Genomic DNA, 17,589 nt, shown 5'->3' with positions numbered 1-17,589 from the left:
TTGGCAGTCGCTGCACTACAAGTTCCAGCATGGCCCCCTCATACATGTGATAGACAGTCGCTGCACTACAAGTCCCAGCATGGCCTGCTTGGAAAATGTGTGATAGGCAGTCGCTGCACTACAAGTCCCAGCGTGGACCACCCATACGTGTGATAGGCAGTTGCTGCACTACAAGTCTCAGCATGGCTCCCCCATACGTGTGATAGGCAGTCGCTGCACTACAAGTCCCAGCATGGCATGCCCCCACATGGTGTGATAGGCAGTCGCTGCACTACAAGTCCCAGCATGGCCCGCCCATAAAATATGTGATAGGCAGTCGCTGCACTGCAAGTCCCAGCATGGCCTGCCCGTAAAATATGTGATAGGCAGTCGCTGCACTACAAGTCCCAGCATGGTCCGCCCGTAAAATGTGTGGTAGGCAGTCGTTGCACTACAAGTCCCAGCATGGCCCGCCCGTAAAATGTGTGATAGGCAGTCACTGCACTACAAGTCCCAGCATGGCCCGCCCATACAATGTGTGATTGCCAGTCACTGCACTACAAGTCCCAGCATGGCCCGCCTATAAAATGTGTGATAGGCAGTCGCTGCACTACAAGTCCCAGCATGGCCCCCTATTACGTATGATAGACAGTCGCTGCACTACAAGTCCCAGGATGGCTCGCCCATAAAATATGTGATAGGCAGTCGCTGCACTACAAGTCTCAGCATGCCCGTCTAGAAAATGTGATAGGCAGTCGCTGCACTACAAGTCCCAGCATGAATAGCCTATACAATGTGTGATAAGCAGTTGCTGCACTACAAGTCCCAGCATGGACCGCCTGTACAATGTGTGAAATGCAGTCGCTGCACTACAAGTACCAGCATGGCCCACCCATATAATATGTGATAGGCAGTCGCTGCACTACAAGTCCCAGCATGGCTCGCCTGTACAATGTGTGATAGGCAGTCACTGCACCACAAGTCCCATCATGGCCCTCCCCCACAACAAGTGCTAGGCAGTTGCTGCACTACAAGTCCCAGCATGGCCCGCCCGTAGAATGTGTGATAGGCAGTCGCTGCACTAAACGTCCCAGCATGGACCGCCTCCACACCGTGCGATAGGCAGTCGTTGCACTACAAGTCCCAGCATGGCCCGCCTGTAAAATGTGTGATAGTAGCTGCACTACAAGTCCCAGCACAGCCCGCTCAGAAAATGTGTGATAGGCAGTCGCTGCACTACAAGTCCCAGCATGGCCCTCCCAATGTGTGATAGGCAGTTTCTGCACTACAAGTTGCAGCATGGCCCCCTCATATGTGTGATAGGCAGTCGCTGCACTACAAGTCGCAGCATGGACCACCCATACGTGTGATAGGCAGTCGCTGCACTACAAGTCCCAGCATGGCCCCCTCATACGTGTGATAGACAGTCGCTGTACTACAAGTGTCAGCATGGCATGCCCCCAAATGGTGTGATAGGCAGTCGCTGCACTACAAGTCCCAGCATGGCCCGCCCCCACAATGTGTGATAGGCAGTCGCTGCACTAGAAGTCCCAGCATGGACCGCCTGTACAATGTGTGATAGGCATTCGCTGCACTACAAGTCCCAGCATGGCCCGCCCGTACAAAGTGTGATAGGCAGTCGCTGCACTACAAGTCCCAGCATGGCCCACCCGTAAAATGTGTGATAGGCAGTTGCTGCACTGCAAGTCCCAGCATGGCCCGCCCATACAATGTGTGATAGGCAGTCGCTGCACTACAAGTCCCAGCTTGGCTCGCCTGTACAATGTGTGCTAGACAGTCGCTGCACTACAAGTCGCAGCATGGCCCGCCCATACAATGTGTGATTGCCAGTCACTGCACTACAAGTCCCAGCATGGTCCGCCTATAAAATGTGTGATAGGCAGTCGCTGCACTACAAGTCCCAGCATGACCCGCCTGTACAATATGTGATAGTAGCTGCACTACAAGTCCCAGCATGGCCCCCTATTACGTGTGATAGACAGTCGCTGCACTACAACTCCCAGGATGGCCCGCCCATAAAATATGTGATTGGCAGTCGCTGCACTACAAGTCCCAGCATGGCCCGCCCATAAAATATGTGATAGGCAGGCGCTGCACTACAAGTCCCAGCATGGCCCGCCCATAAAATATGTGATAGGCAGTCGCCGCACTACAAGTCCCAGCACAGCCTGCTCAGAAAATGTGTGATAGGCAGTCGCTGCACTACAAGTCCCAGCATGGCCCGCCCGTATAATGTGTGATAGGCAGTCGCTGCACTACAATTCCCAGCATGGCCCGCACATGCAATGTGTGATAGTAGCTGCACTACAAGTCCCAGCACAGCCCGCTCGGAAAATGTGTGATAGGCAGTCGCTGCACTACAAGTCCCAGCATGGACCACCCATACGTGTGATAGACAGTCGCTGCACTACAAGACCCAGCATGGCCCACCCGTATAATATGTGATAGGCAGTCGCTGCACTACAAGTCCCAGCATGGCTCGCCTGTACAATGTGTGATAGGCAGTCGCTGCACTACAAGTCCCAGCATGGCCGCCATTAAAACGTGTGATAGGCAGTCGCTGCACTACAAGTCGCAGCATGGCCCGCCTGTACAATGTGTGATGGTCAGTAGCTGCACTACAAGTCCCAGCATGGCCCTCCCAATGTGTGATAGGCATTCGCTGCACTACAAGTCCCAGCATGGCCAAAACAATGTATGATAGGCAGTCGCTGCACTAAAAGTCCCAGTATGGCCCGCCCGGAAAATGTGTGATAGACAGTCGCTGCACTACATGTCCCAGCATGTCCCTCCCATAAAATGTGTGATAGGTAGTCGCTGCACTATAAGTCTCAGCATGGACCGCCTGTACAATGTGTGATAGGCAGTCGCTGCACTACAAGTCACAGCATGGTCCGCCTGTACAATGTGTGATGGTCAGTAGCTGCACTACAAGTCCCAGCATGGCCCTCCCAATGTGTGATAGGCATTCGCTGCACTACAAGTCCCAGCATGGCCAAAACAATGTATGATAGGCAGTCGCTGCACTAAAAGTCCCAGTATGGCCCGCCCGGAAAATGTGTGATAGACAGTCGCTGCACTACATGTCCCAGCATGTCCCTCCCATAAAATGTGTGATAGGCAGTCGCTGCACTATAAGTCCCAGCATGGCCCACCTGTACAATGTGTGATAGGCAGTCGCTGCACTATAAGTCTCAGCATGGACCGCCTGTACAATGTGTGATAGGCAGTCGCTGCACTACAAGTCCCAGCATGGCCCACCCGTACAATGTGTGATAGGCAGAAGCTGCACTACAAGTCTCAGCATGCCCGTCTGGAAAATGTGATAGGCAGTCGCTGCACTACAAGTCCCAGCATGAATAGCCTATACAATGTGTGATAAGCAGTTGCTGCACTACAAGTCCCAGCATGGACCGCCTGTACAATGTGTGAAATGTAGTCGCTGCACTACAAGTACCAGCATGGCCCGTACAATGTGAGATAGGCAGTCGCTGCACTACAAGTTCCAGCATGGCCCGCCCATAAAATGCCCATAAATTTTTTTTTTTGTTCCTGCAAAGCAAACAACAATGGTTAACAACAGAACACAGTCACAAAAGAACAGTAACTCAATAAAATGACAACTTTTTTTCTCTGCCAGAAAAAGTGAAAACAATATATGCCGAAGATAGGGGCAATCCCCTCCTTTCCTTCTTTTTTCCCTCCCCTCATTTCTTCCTTCCCTCCTTTCCTTCCTTCCTAACCTTCCTCATTTGCCTCCCTCCCTCCATTCCTTTCTTTTTCTTTTTTTCTTTCTTTCTTTCTTTCTTTCTTTCTTTCTTTCTTTCTTTCTTTCTTTCTTTCTTTCCTTCCTTCCTTCCTTCCTTCCTTCCTTCCTTTCTTCCTTCCTTCCTTCCTTCCTTACTTCCTGCCTTCCTTCCTTCCTTCCTCCCTCCCTCCCTCCTTCCTTCCTTCCTTCTTTCCTTCCTTCCTTCTTCCTCTCCTTTTGTTCTTACCTGGCCAATTTTTAGCGCAATTTAACCACTTGCCCTCCTTAGGATTTACCCCCCTTCCTGACCAGGCTTTTTTTTGCTGTTTGGCGCTGCACTACTTCAACTGACAATTGCGCCGTCATGCAATGCTGTACATAAATGAAATTTATGTCCTTTTTTCACACAAATAGAGCTTTCTTTTGGTGGTATTTGATCACCTGTGCGCTTTTTATTTTTTGCGCTTTAAAAAAAACCACAAAAAGTTTGAAAAAAACAGTATTTTTTACTTTTGGCTATAAAAATATATAGTAAAATCAAACTTAGTCATAAATTTAAGCCAAAATGTATTCTGCTACATGTATTTGGTAAACAAAATCCCAATAAGTGTATATTGATTGCTTTGTGTGAAAGTTATAGCGTCTACAAACTATGGAATAGATAATTTGAAATTTACGCAGCTTTTACTTTCTGACTGCCTATCATGAGGTGCTAAAATACCAGGACAGTACAAACACCCCCAAATGACCCCTTTTCAAAAAGTAGACACCCTAAGCTATCTGTTGAGAGGCATATTGAGACCGTGGAAGATTTATTTTTTTCCACAACTTTTTGGAAAATGACAAAACAGTTTTTTGGGGTTTTTTTTTACACAAAGTTGTCACTTAAAGGATATGTTGCTCACAAAAGCCATGCGTATATGTGGAATTACACCCCAAAATACATTCTGCTACTTCTACTGAGTATGTGGATACCACATGTGTGAGACTTTTTGGGAGCCTAGCCACATACAGGAGCCTGAAATCCAATGACCACTTTGAAAGCCTGAAGGTGCGTAACTTCTTCATTTCACTTCCTCACTACCTATCACAGTTTTGGAGGCCCTGAAATGCCAGGATAGCACCAAACCCAGACAAATTACCCCTTTTTGGAAAGTAGACACTCCAAAGAATTTAAAAAGAGGCATGGTAAGTATTTTGCAGATCTCATTTTTTCTCACAAGGTTTTGAAATATAAAAAAAGGAAAGAATAAATATGTTTTTGTTTTTTTTTCATTTTTCAAAAACTTGTGGCAACAAACGAGATCTGCAAAATACTCAACATGTTTCTTATCAAATTCCATGGGGTGTCTACTTTCCAAAAATGGGTCATTTGGGGGAGTTTGGTGCTATGCTGGCATTCCAGGGTCTCCGAAACTGTGATAGGTAGTCAGGAAGTGTAATGAGGAAATAAAGCCCTTTAAGAGCCTGAAGGTGCTTATTGGATTTTGGGGTCCTGTGCTTGGCTAGACTGCCAAAACGTCTCTCACATGTGGTACCCCCATACTCGGGAGAAGTAGCAGAATGTATTTTGGGGAGTAATTCTACATATACTTATGGCATGTGTGAGCAATAAATTATTTAAATGACAATTTTGTGTAAAAAAATTTTTTTGTTGTCATTTTCCAAAAACTTGTGGTAAAAATATAAATTCTTCTATTGGTTCAACATGCCTCTCGGCAAACAGTTTGGGGTGTCTGCTTTCCAAAAAGGGGTCATTTTGGGGGGTGGGGGCATTTTATGCCCAACATTAGAAGTTTATACCACACATCACTCACTCTTCTAACCACCTGAAGACCAAGCCTTTTCCGACACTTTTTGTTCAAAAAATCAGTATATTTGATAGGAAATTAATTTGAACCCCAAATATTATATATATTTTTAGAGCAGACACCCTAGTGAATAAAATGGTGGGTGCTGCAATTTTTTATCTCACATATTACTCACACAGCGATTTTTCAAACGCAATTTTTTTTTAAATATACACTTTTTTTATTTCAATGCACAAAAACACAATATATTGGCCAATTATTTGGTAAGATATAAAAGATGATGCTATGCTGACTAAAAAGATACCAAACATGACATGCTTTAAAATTGCGCATGCCCTGTGCAATGGCGACAAACTGCAGACATTTGTAATATCTATAGACAATGTTTAACCACTTGCACTCCTGAGGATTTACCCCCCTTAATGACCAGGCCTTTTTTTTTGCTGTTTGGCGCTGCACTAATTCAAATGATAATTGCGCGGTCATGCAATGCTGTACCCAAATAAAATTTACGTCCTTTTTTTCACACAAATAGAGCTTTCTTTTGGTGGTATTTTATTACCTGTGCACTTTTTATTTTTCGTGCTATAAACAAAATAAACACAAAAATTTTGATAAAAACCAATATTTTCTACTTTCAGCTATAAAAAATATATCGTAAACTCAAAGTTAGTCATAAATTTAAGCCAAAATGTATTCTGCTACATGTTTTTGGTAAAAAAAATCCCAATAAGTGTATATTGATTGCTTTGTGTGAAAGTTATAGCGTCTACAAACTATGGTATAGATAATTTGAAATTTACACAGCTTTTACTTTCTGACCGCGCATCACATCTCTTCAGGTGCTAAAATACCAGGATAGAACAAACACCCCCAAATCACCCCTTTTCGGAAAGTAGACACCCTAAGCTATCTGCTGAGAGACATATTGGGGTTTATTTCCTAAAGCTGGAGAGTGTAAAATCAGACTCACTTCTGCATAGAAACCAATCAGCTTCCAGGTTTCATTGCCAAAGCTTCATTGAACAAGCTGAGGTTAGAAGCTGATTGGTTTCTATGCAGAAGGGAGTCTGATTTTGGACTCTCCAGCTTTAGTAAATAAACCCCATTGTGTTCATAGAAGATTTATTTTTTTTCCACAAGTTTCTGAAAAATCACAAAAACATTTTTTTTACACAAAATTGTCATTTAAATGATTTATTTCTTGCACAAGCCATGGGTATATGTAGAATTACACCCCAAAATACATTCTGCTACTTCTACCGAGTATGAGGATACCACACGTGTGAGACTTTTTCGGAGCCTAGCCACATACAGGAGCCTGAAATCCAATGACCACTTTGAAAACCTGAAGGTGCGTAACTTCTTCATTTCACTTCCTCACTACCTATCACAGTTTTAAAGGCCCTGACATGCCAGGATAGCACCAACCCCCTCCCAAATGACCCCTTTTTGGAAAGTAGACACTCCAGGGAATTTAAAAGGAGACATGGTAAGTATTTTGCAAATCTCATTTTTTCTCACAAGGTTTTGAAATATAAAAAAGAAAAGAAAAAATATGTTTTTGTTTTCTTTCTTCATTTTACAAAAACTTGTGGCAACAAATGAGATCTGCAAAATACTTACTATGCTTCTTATCAAATTCCTTGGGGTGTCTACTTTCCAAAAATTGGTCATTTGGGGGGGTTTGGTGCTATTCTGGCATTCCAGGGCCTCCGAAACTGTGATAGGTAGTCAGGAAGTGTAATGAGGAAATAATGCCCTTTAAAAGCCATTGGATTTTGTGGTCCTGTACTTGGCTAGACTGCCAAAATGTCTCTCACCTGTGGTACCCCCAGAATGTATTTTGGGGAGTAAAAACTTGTGGTAAAAAAATAAATTCTGCTGTTGATTCAACATGCCTCTCAGCAAATAGTTTGGGGTGTCTACTTTCCAAAAAGGGGTAATTTTGGGGGGTGGGGGCATTTTATGCCCAGCATTAGAAGTTTATGCCACACATCACTCACTCTTCTAACCACCTGAAGACCAAGCCTTTTCTGACACTTTTTGTTCACATTACAAAAATCAGTATTTTTGCTAGGAAATTAAAGTGAACCCCCAAACATTATATATTAATTTAGAGCAGACACCCTAGTAAATAAAATGGTGGGTGCTGCAATTTTTTTTATCTCACATATTACTTACACAGAGATTTTTCAAACACAATTTTTTTGAAAAATATACACTTTTTTTCATTTTAATGCACAAAATCACAATATATTGGCCAATTATTTGGTAAGATATAAAAGATGATGCTATGCTGACTAAATAGATATTAAACATGACATGCTTTAAAATTGCGCATGCCCTATGCAATGGCGACAAACTGCATACATTTTTAATATCTATAGGCAAAGCTTTAAAAGCCTTTACAAGCTACCATTTTAGATTTACAGAGAAGGTCTAGAGCTATAATTACTGCCCTCGATCTGACGTTCATGGCAATACCTCACATGCATGGTGCAATCGCTGTTTCCATACTGGCACAGGGTCAACGCTCACGACCGCAGGTGTGCGTGTGCGCGGATGGGTGAGGGTACTTTTTTTTTTCTTTTTTTTCTGATTTATTTAATTATTTTTACACTGTCCCTTTAATTTTTTTTTTTTTTATCACTTTTAATGCTATCGCAGGGAGGGGGGGGGCATTTTCTCCCGCTGCTTGTAAAAGCAATCCTGCAGCTAATTAACCACTAGGAATGCTTTTACATGAAAGCCCATTGCCGGCTGAAAAAAATGATACCAGGATAATGCCTGCAGCTGCAGGCATCACCCTGGTATAACCATTCAAAGTCCAGTCATGTACCAGTACGTCGCTGGTCCTTGTTGGGTGTATATGCTATGTTCTTTTTTTCTTTATGCAGCCTGTGGGCTGAATGAAAAAAAAGAGAAGAAATCTCTGCCAGAAAAAGTGTGTGGTATGCCCACCATTAGAATACCTCCCTGCATCCACCCACTTCTAATGGTGGGCACACATGAAATGTGCCAACAAATATAAAATATATATGCCGAAGCATAGGGGCCATCCACCCACTGGCCATCCCAGGCCCCCATGCTTTGGCATATATTCTCTTTTTTTCAACTGCGGATGAAAAATCTCATCCGACAGCACTGCACACACCTACTTATGTCTATTCTGAAAGCAAGACCCTGTTGCTGTCAGAATAAACAGGTCACTGCTGCAGTTTGACATTCCTGCAAATAAATCAACAATGGTTAACAATAAAACATAAACTCAATAAAACAACTTTATAAGGAAAAGTGTGTGGTGGTATGCCCACCATTAGAAACCTCCCTCAATCCACCCACTTCTAATGGTGGGCACACATGAAATGTGCCAACAAATATAAAATATATATGCCGAAGCATGGGGGCTATCCACCCACTGGCCACCCCAGGCCCCCATGCTTTGGCATATATTCTCTTTTTTTCAACTGCGGATGAAAAATCTCATCCGACAGCACTGCACACACCTACTTATGTCTATTCTGAAAGCAAGACCCTGTTGCTGTCAGAATAAACAGGTCAGTGCTGCAGTTTGACATTCCTGCAAATAAACCAACAATGGTTAACAATAAAATATTAACTCAATAAAACAACTTTATAATTGAAATATCTCTGCAAGGAAAAATGTGTGGTGGTATGCTCACCATTAGAAAACCTCCCTGCATCCACCCACTTCTAATGGTGGGCACACATGAAATGTGCCAACAAATATAAAATATATATGCCGAAGGTTGGGCAGTGAATGGGGGAAGTACGGGTGCTGCAGAATTTGTGGGCTGCCAATCGGGATTTGCAAACACATCTGGAAGGATACTAGGGGCTCTACGGTCCTGTGTGTGAATTCTTGGTGGCTGCGGGACACTACTTGTGCTCGCCACCGCACCAGCTTGTACTGCACTTATGGGACTCGCCACGTCACCAAGTGATACTGCAGTGCTGGTATGTATAATACCAGGATGTACTAGGCCGATGGTGCTTGCCATTTCACCAAAAGGTAGCGCGGCACTAGTACTGACACTCTGCTGCATATGAGAGTCATCATGCGTTTGTACCACCTCAGCAACCTGGAAATGGGGTCAGGTACACTTGATCTTAGCAGGGACCTCTTCTCCGTCATCTGAGCTAACTGTCAGGGTGCTGACTACTGTCTACAGGCTCATATTCTGAGGGGGATTCTGTCAGTCAGTCTTCCCCTTTGCTCTCACCTGACATGCTCAGAATCCTGTAGGCCTCTCCACTAAAGTACCTTTGGTTGGACATTTTGGCCACTAAATGTATATGTACCTAGTGTGACTCATGAGAAAAAGAGGGCCTAGCTGTCAAGGACTGCTTGAACCGCTACAAAAAATTTACCGACAAGTGCTAACAGAGATCAGGCCTGATTCTGGGAACACTGCAGTTTTGTGTGTAATGTATCAAGTGACAGTTATCTACTGACACTGCACTTGCTGGGGGAGGGATGGGGGAGTAGGGGTTAAACGCAGGTGCTGGCAGGTGTCGGGGCTGATTCCGCTAACGCTGCATTTTTGGGGACACTATACTAATGTGAACGCTGGTGTAGCGCTGAAGTGATCAAAGATATTGATCCAATCAGACACTATACTAGCAATAGAGGTTTAGTGTGCAAGTGAGCATGTTCCTGGCAATCAAGGGGTTAAATGTGATTACTGGTGTACTAGCGGGCTATCTGACGCTATCTGGGAGGGGCGCTAACTAACACTATCAGAAGTCGCCAGCAACACTAATACAGTGATCAGTAAAAATCTGTGCACTGTAAACAATGACACTGGTGACAGGGCAGTGAAGGGGTTAACTGGGGGGGGTGATCAATGGGTTAAATGTGACCTAGGTGTGTTCTGTTAGTGTAGTGCTTTGTACTCATGTTTTCTGTGTCTTCTCTCTCTGGGACGGAATGTGCCCACGCAGAGAAGATTTACATCATATCCTGTCCTGTGTAACTGTCAACACAGGACAGGATAGGACAGGGACCGATCATTCAACTTCAGCCGGACATCACTGGCTAAAATTCAATGACTGGTCCCTCGGGGATCGAATCGTGACACCCGTGGGAGCATGGGAGCGCGAATGATGTCTAGAAACGTGATATTGCACAGCGGTGCCACCCTGCTGCAGTATATGTACTGTGGCTGATTGGCAACCGGTTAAAACACACCCCTCCTCTCTCACCTTCCCCCCCCCCATCACCAAGTGTCCTATCAAGACTTGCCTCTGTTTTTTTACATTTATACATTTCATACAATTAAATTTTTTACATTTATACAATTTTTTTTTTTTTTTCAAACATCAACTTCTAAAAACATCTTATATAACTACATTTCTTACACATATATATATATATATTTTTTTTTTTTCTTATCAAACATCAATTACTAATAAAGATAACAAAAAATAATAATACGATACAATTTTTAGCGCAATTTAAAACACACCCCTCCTCTCTCACCCCCATCACTAAGTGTCCTATCAAGACATTCCCGTTTTTTGACATTTATAAATTTTACACAATTAAATTTTTTAAATATATACAATTTTTTCTTGGGGGGGTTCAAATATAAACTTCTAAGAACATTTTATATAACGACATTTCCTACATATACATATATATATATTTTTTTATATATTTTTTTTTTTATATTATTTTTTTCTTTCTTATCAAACATCAACTACTAATAAAGATAATATAAAATAATAATACGATACAATTTTTAGTGCAATTTAAAACACACCCCTCCACTCTCACCCCCCCCCTTCACCCCCCATCACTAAGTGACCTATCAAGATTTTCCCGTTTTTTGACATTTATACATTTTATAAAATTACATTTTTTAAATATATACAATTTTTTTTTGGGGGGGGGGTTCAAATATCAACTTCTAAGAACATTTTATATAACTACATTTCTTACATATACATATATATTTATTTATTTATTTATTTTTTAGGTTTTTTTTTTTTTTAATTTTTTTTTTTTTTTTAGATTTTTTTTTTTCTTATCAAACATCAACTACTAACAAAGATAACAAAAAATAATAATACGATCGATGGACTTTTCCTCCTCTTCATCTCCATTTCTGCCAGTGATGTCATTCAGGCATCTGGAAATATAGAGAAAAGATCGTTACACATTATGGACTAAAACCACATGGAATTCACCATCTTCATCCATTTCAACATCAAACCAAAGGATCATGTCCTCAATCTGCATGTTCAAGACTTCCTGGATGTTGAGTCTCCGTGGTTCTTGTGCATTAGGGATAGCTGCCCGGCAAATGGGACACGTGGCGCTCTCCCTGATCCATCTTTGGATGCAGGCAGGGTGGAAAACATGAGAGCACTGGAGAACCCTAGTCTCCTCTCCAGCGCCGTATTCAGCCAAACAGATGGAACAAGTCGGCTGCTCCTCACCCTGCTGCTCCATAGCCGGTGGTCCCTCTTGTACCGGGTTGTTGGCAGCCTCCCTAATGCGGTCTCTTGGAGAACGGCGTCTGCGAATAGCATTGGCGTCCTCCCGTCTCCGACGACGTTGCCCTCTGGACCTTGTCCTATGAGCAATCGGAGACTCTCGGCCTTCCCGAGCTGATGATCTGCGCCTTGAAGGTCGTGGCATCCTGATGGTTTTGGATGCCAATGTACCTAAAAAAAAGCTAAAAAATGACAATATTAATAATAATATTGTAAACAATAACAGTATAATACTGATGGCAATATCAATTTTTAAGAATAATGAAAATCGCAGTTGTCGCAGGAGACGTGCTCTGGCGATGTGCATCGGTCGGCGACCTGTGCAGGAGTGATCTGATTGCCACTTCCTGTCCGGGGTCCTGCTGTGTTTGGGCTGCCTTTTGTTATGCCTGATGACTTGCAATTTTTTTTCGGTCATAAAACGCTATATTTTGATAAATTGGATATTATTCTATAGATTTTACATAGAATGAAATATTACTGTTGCCATTTTAAAGTTATTTTTCAATTTTGCCACTAGATGGCACTGTGTGGGCATTCTGCAGGGCTGTAATACCGCTGGTTGCCATGGATGTCTCCCTTCCTGATCGGCTCCATACAGTGCATACGAAGTTGTTGCTGGCTTTTAACGGCCATGTCTTCCTATATTTCTGTATAGGAGGCTAATCCCGGAGCTGAGGCAGAAAACGGACAGTCCCCAGAGACGATAGGAGCGGTCGGCTGTCGGCATAACGGTCACCGAGGAGAACAGAGCTGAGCAGGTAGGAGACAGAGCGGGAAGGAGAGCCGGGGGTGGTGCTGAGGAGGGGCCGGGGTGGTGAGGAGAAGGCTGGGCCTGCTGGGTGGTGTAGTCCGCAGGGGGTGTTGTGGAGGGGGCTATGTATGGAGTGTGTTATAGAGGTGATGATATCCGGCTATAGAGGTGATGATATCCAGGAGAGGGACAGACGTAGCTGGATCTCCCCCATTATGTGCCCCCATCACCCCCCAGTGTCCCCTCATCTTCCAGTCCCCCCTCCCCCCTCAGGCCTGCCCAGGGTACAGCTCATTGCTTTCCTTTCCTGACTTTGTTGCTGGATAGCAGGCGGCTGCAAGTGTGGTGATGAGGATCCCACCTTTAGGCCCCGTTCACCTCTGGTGATTTGGGATGGCAATTGTGTTTGTTCCTGTGATTCGGAAATCGCACTGCAATCCTGGCGTGTGTTTGTGTGCCATCCATTATTAATGACACCTCAGACGTAGGAGCTTCTTTTGGGCGACAAGCTGGAGGAAGAACCGCGCCGCGTTCGAAGTGACATTATAAATGAATGAGATGCAAACAGGCGTGGTACGCTTTGCCAGGATTGCAGGGCGATATGGAACGGCAGCAACTCTGCCCCATGATCCCGAATTGCCAGATGTGAATGGCCATCCGAAGCCTTAGAGTCCTGGTGCCCAACACACGGCCCCCCGGCCCTCTGCGTGTTGCTGGCGGGCTTTTGGGCACCAGGTACAGAGAAGAATGGCAGCAGAGTGGCGGGCACTTGATGGCTCTCTGTTCTGCTCTGTGTTCCAGCTCCTGCACTGAGGAGACACACTGTACTATGGATGGAGTTATCTCTGTCCCCAGTACATGTCCCAGCCTGGGAGAGGGAGAGCAACGCAGGAGCCTGTGATCAGGTAAGGTGGATGGGGGAGGGGGTAATATTCACTGCTATGGACAGTAATGGGGAAAGCAGGGGGAGGATAATTTATGGGGGGGTTACTTTCACCGCCCTGATCAGTAATGGGGAGGGGGGTGAATTGTGAGGGGTTAACTTTCACTGTCATGATCAGGGAAGATTATGGAGGAGTTAAAGCGGAGTTCCACTGAAAAGCTCAAGCTCCCCTTATTTGCCCCCTCCCCCTCTCTACTGCAATATTTGGCACCTTTTGTGGGGGTAGCGGGCACCTGGTTTGGCATGTACCCGCTCCCACTTCCGTCTCAGTACGCCGTGGTTAAATGACTTGGAAGTTGGGCCCCCTCCTTGCTCCCGCAATGTCCTGGGAACTTTCACAGGTCCCAGGAGACTGCCGACCAATCTGGAGGCGCGGCGCTACTCGTGCATGCGCAGTGGGCACCAGGCTGTGAAGCCTCAAGCTCTCACAGCCTGGTGCCCCAGTAGAGATGCCGGCACCGTGGAGGACAGAAGGAGAAAAGAGACTGTGCCGGTGAGTACATCGCTGGACCCTGGGACAGGTAAGTGTGTGTTTATTAAAAGTCAGCAGCTACAGTCTTCATAGATACTGACTTTTAATAAACACAAAACATCTGGAATTCCGCTTTAAAATAGAGTTCCAGCTGAAAAAAACAAGTCAGCAGCTACAAAAATTGTAGGTGCTGACTTTTAAAATACAGACACTTACCTGTCCCTCGGTCCAGTCGTGTCCTCATCACGGCTGGTTTCACCGGCCGTCTTCTCTCCCCGGCATCTTCAGTGTGGGCACCCGGCTTGTGGCATCACAGCCGGGTCCCCACTGCGCATACGCAAGAACCGCTGCGCTTTGTGAATGGCCCCGTAGTCCTCTGGGACCTGTCACATGTCCGATAAGACATATAAGATAAGAAGGGGGGGAGAAGACAATTTCCGCTTCCAATCACCTAGGCGATCGCAGCATAAGTTGGAGCGGGTACCTGTCAAATTTGGGTACCCTGCTCGCTCACCAAAGGTGTCAATCGTTAATGGGGAGTGGGGACAAAGGCTTAAAGCGAAACTTCCCCATTTGGGTGGAGCTCCGCTTTAACTTTTACTGCTATTGTCAGCAATGGGGGGGGGGGAGTTCTTGGAGGGGTTAACTTCACTACTATGGTCAGTAAGGGCCCTCTCACACTGCTCTGTAGCAAAATAATTGTAAAAACGCATTTAGGTGTATGGCAATTTTTCTGTGTTTCAGATGCATTTCTGGTGTGTTTTTTTTTATTGCTTGCAGCTGTGAAAAATGGACATGTAACTAAAACACACCAAAAACGTGTGCGTTATTGTTGCGTTTTCAATTCATTTCTATGGGGAGCTGCATTTTTGGTGAGGTTTTCAAAACTAAAACGAAAGATGCAGCATGCAGGACTTTTCAAAATGCACCACAGCGCAGTGGTGTGAACATTCCCATAGGATTTAATGAGATTCATTTTTCTTGCATTTTCATGGCAAGGGAAAAGTGCAGGAAAAACATATCATTGTGAAAGGGCCCTAATGGGGGAAAGTGGGTGGGGTGAATTAGGAAGGGGTTAACTTTCACTGCCAAGATCAGCAATGGGAGGGGAGATCATGGAGGGTTCAGCTTTCACTTCCATAGTCAGTAATGGGAGGGGAGATTCTTAATTAATGCAGTGGAGGTTAAATTACACTTCATAGGGGGTTAACTTTCTCGGTCACTGAGCACCTATATGGCAAGGGGGTTACATTTTACTGCCAATGAGGAGAGGTGGTTAATAGTAGTGACACCAGAGCTGGGAGCTGCTTATTGCAGCCGTTGACACCAAAGCTGGGGTCTTATTGTTGCTTCCACTGACACCAAAGCTCTGCAGTTATTATTGCATTCCCTGACACCAATGCAGTGTTTATTTGCCTTCACTGATACTAATGCTGGGGCTTATTATTGCATCCACACTGAGACCAGTGCTGCTGCTTATTGCACCTATTGACTCCAATGCTGTTGGTTATTATTGTGTCCACTGACACCAGTGCTAGTGGTCATTGTACTCCATCTTTTTTAGTGTGCGTTGTGATACGCTGCAAAATATACAGTTGTATCATTATTTTAGAGCATTGAGATGCAATAAACTGCTGCTATTGTGTGGGCCTCTGCAAGTGTCGGGGGAGCACACTTGACGCCTTCCATAGTTTTTGCCCACCACTGTTTGAGTATAGCTCGTCCCAAAAACAAAAAGTAATGTATTGCAGCTGATCAGACCTCAGGACTGGTGGCTGCGTAACCTCCCTAGCATTCTGATTATGTCAGTATTTCTGTGCTCAAAGCAGTACATTTTTTTGCATGAAAATATGTTGTTTTTTTATTGTAGGCCTGTCATTTTTAGCAATAACTTAGAAATCTGTCCGAACAAGTTTCAGTTGAGATCTGAATGCATGTGAGGATTAATAAAACAGAAAATAATAAAAAATAATAAAACAGATATGCCGCGCTATAATATAAAGTGACTTGGTGCAAGAGGCGCAGAAATGACTGCATAAATAGTGAGACTATAAGAAATTCACAGTGACAGGTGAAAAAGTGAATGGATGAACATGAAATGTAAACATTAAAAAGAATCAATTGGTAACAAATAGGTATCAGCTGTTAAATACAACGAAAATTATAATAAAGTGCTAAGTAATCCAAAAGTCCAGTGAAAACGTGACTGGATAGGATCCAAAATGGTGAACAATAAATGCTCCAAATTGTGGCGACACATTCAGTGACTAGAAAGTGAGAACGTTCAAATTGCAAATCCTGTGCTCGTGACTTCTTATGGTGGAGAAATGGAGTGTGCTTGCACTTACCAGAAGCTCAAGTACAATGTGCATGTAATAATCTCCACAAGGGACCCTGGTAATGGTCATGGATCTGGTCAAGGACTAGAGGGGTGCTCCAATGGCACACACTTTCAAGGGAAGCACTCCAGACATCACTGTCAGACCAATCCAGCATAAGGGGACAGCTCCTCACATCATGTTCCTCCAAAGCACACCGGTGTTACCAGATGGTGATCCTCCACCTTGAATGGCTCAGTAATAAAGCCACCAGACAATGGTAATATAGTGTAGTATGTTTTTAATAAGCTAAAGGCACAGTATCCAGAGTGTAGGAAAAAATGAAATCAGCTTACATATAGTAGGTCTAAGATGGCCAACATGTGGCCTTGGCGGCTTGACGTCATCTGACGCGTTTCGTGCAATGGCACATTCTCAAAGGGATGGCCTTGCCGCTGACATCCTCCGTTATTTATAGCTCCACATGCATGCGCGACGCAGACGCCGTTTTGTTGAAGTCCAGCGGGAAAGCCGGACAATGGCCCCGTGCGCATGCGTGGTACAGGCGCCATATTATAGGAGTCCGGCAAGTCAATAAAGAAACTACAGACTGTTATAAACAGCTCTAGATTCCGCTCAGCCCACCAGGATAATTTAGACAAAGAGGATATTAATAAATCCTAGCATCAGGGGAACAAATTATTCATGTGGAATCGAGCTTGAATGACTAATTATAATGGATGTCATATTACTATAGGGGCGGATGTTTATTAACCTCACAGTCGCCATTTTCTTGTAGGTGAATAATACACTGTGGACAACAAAGCATGTGAGGATCGTCTGAAGAGTCTGGATGTCAGTTGTCTATCCTATAAAGGACAAACCTAATGGTGGTGGCAACATACGTATGAAGATATACAGTATAAGCACTCACAACAGCGGAATCATTTTGCAAGAAAGCACATTGGATGGTTTAATTTGTTTTGGAATAAAGACATTTGGTTAAAGATTACACAGA

At 44.3% G+C, this 17,589-nt stretch overlaps 1 long non-coding RNA gene across 1 annotated transcript; it reads left to right on the top strand.

Annotated features, from left to right (window-relative positions):
- The first annotated feature begins 12,658 nt into the window (after positions 1 to 12,658).
- LOC149447790 (uncharacterized) lies at positions 12,659 to 17,583 on the top strand. The gene is made up of 2 exons (XR_016305827.1): positions 12,659 to 12,845; positions 17,371 to 17,583. It is a non-coding gene; the product is annotated as an uncharacterized LOC149447790 (long non-coding RNA).
- The last annotated feature ends 6 nt before the right edge of the window (positions 17,584 to 17,589 follow it).

This window comes from Staurois parvus, unplaced genomic scaffold (assembly GCF_062004578.1).
Source record: "Staurois parvus isolate SC_StPar_1 unplaced genomic scaffold, SC_StPar_1.0 ptg000670l, whole genome shotgun sequence".
Taxonomy (NCBI): Eukaryota; Metazoa; Chordata; class Amphibia; order Anura; family Ranidae; genus Staurois; species Staurois parvus.
Note: the sequence above shows the minus strand (reverse complement) of the source record. Positions and strands in the feature narration are given on the sequence as shown.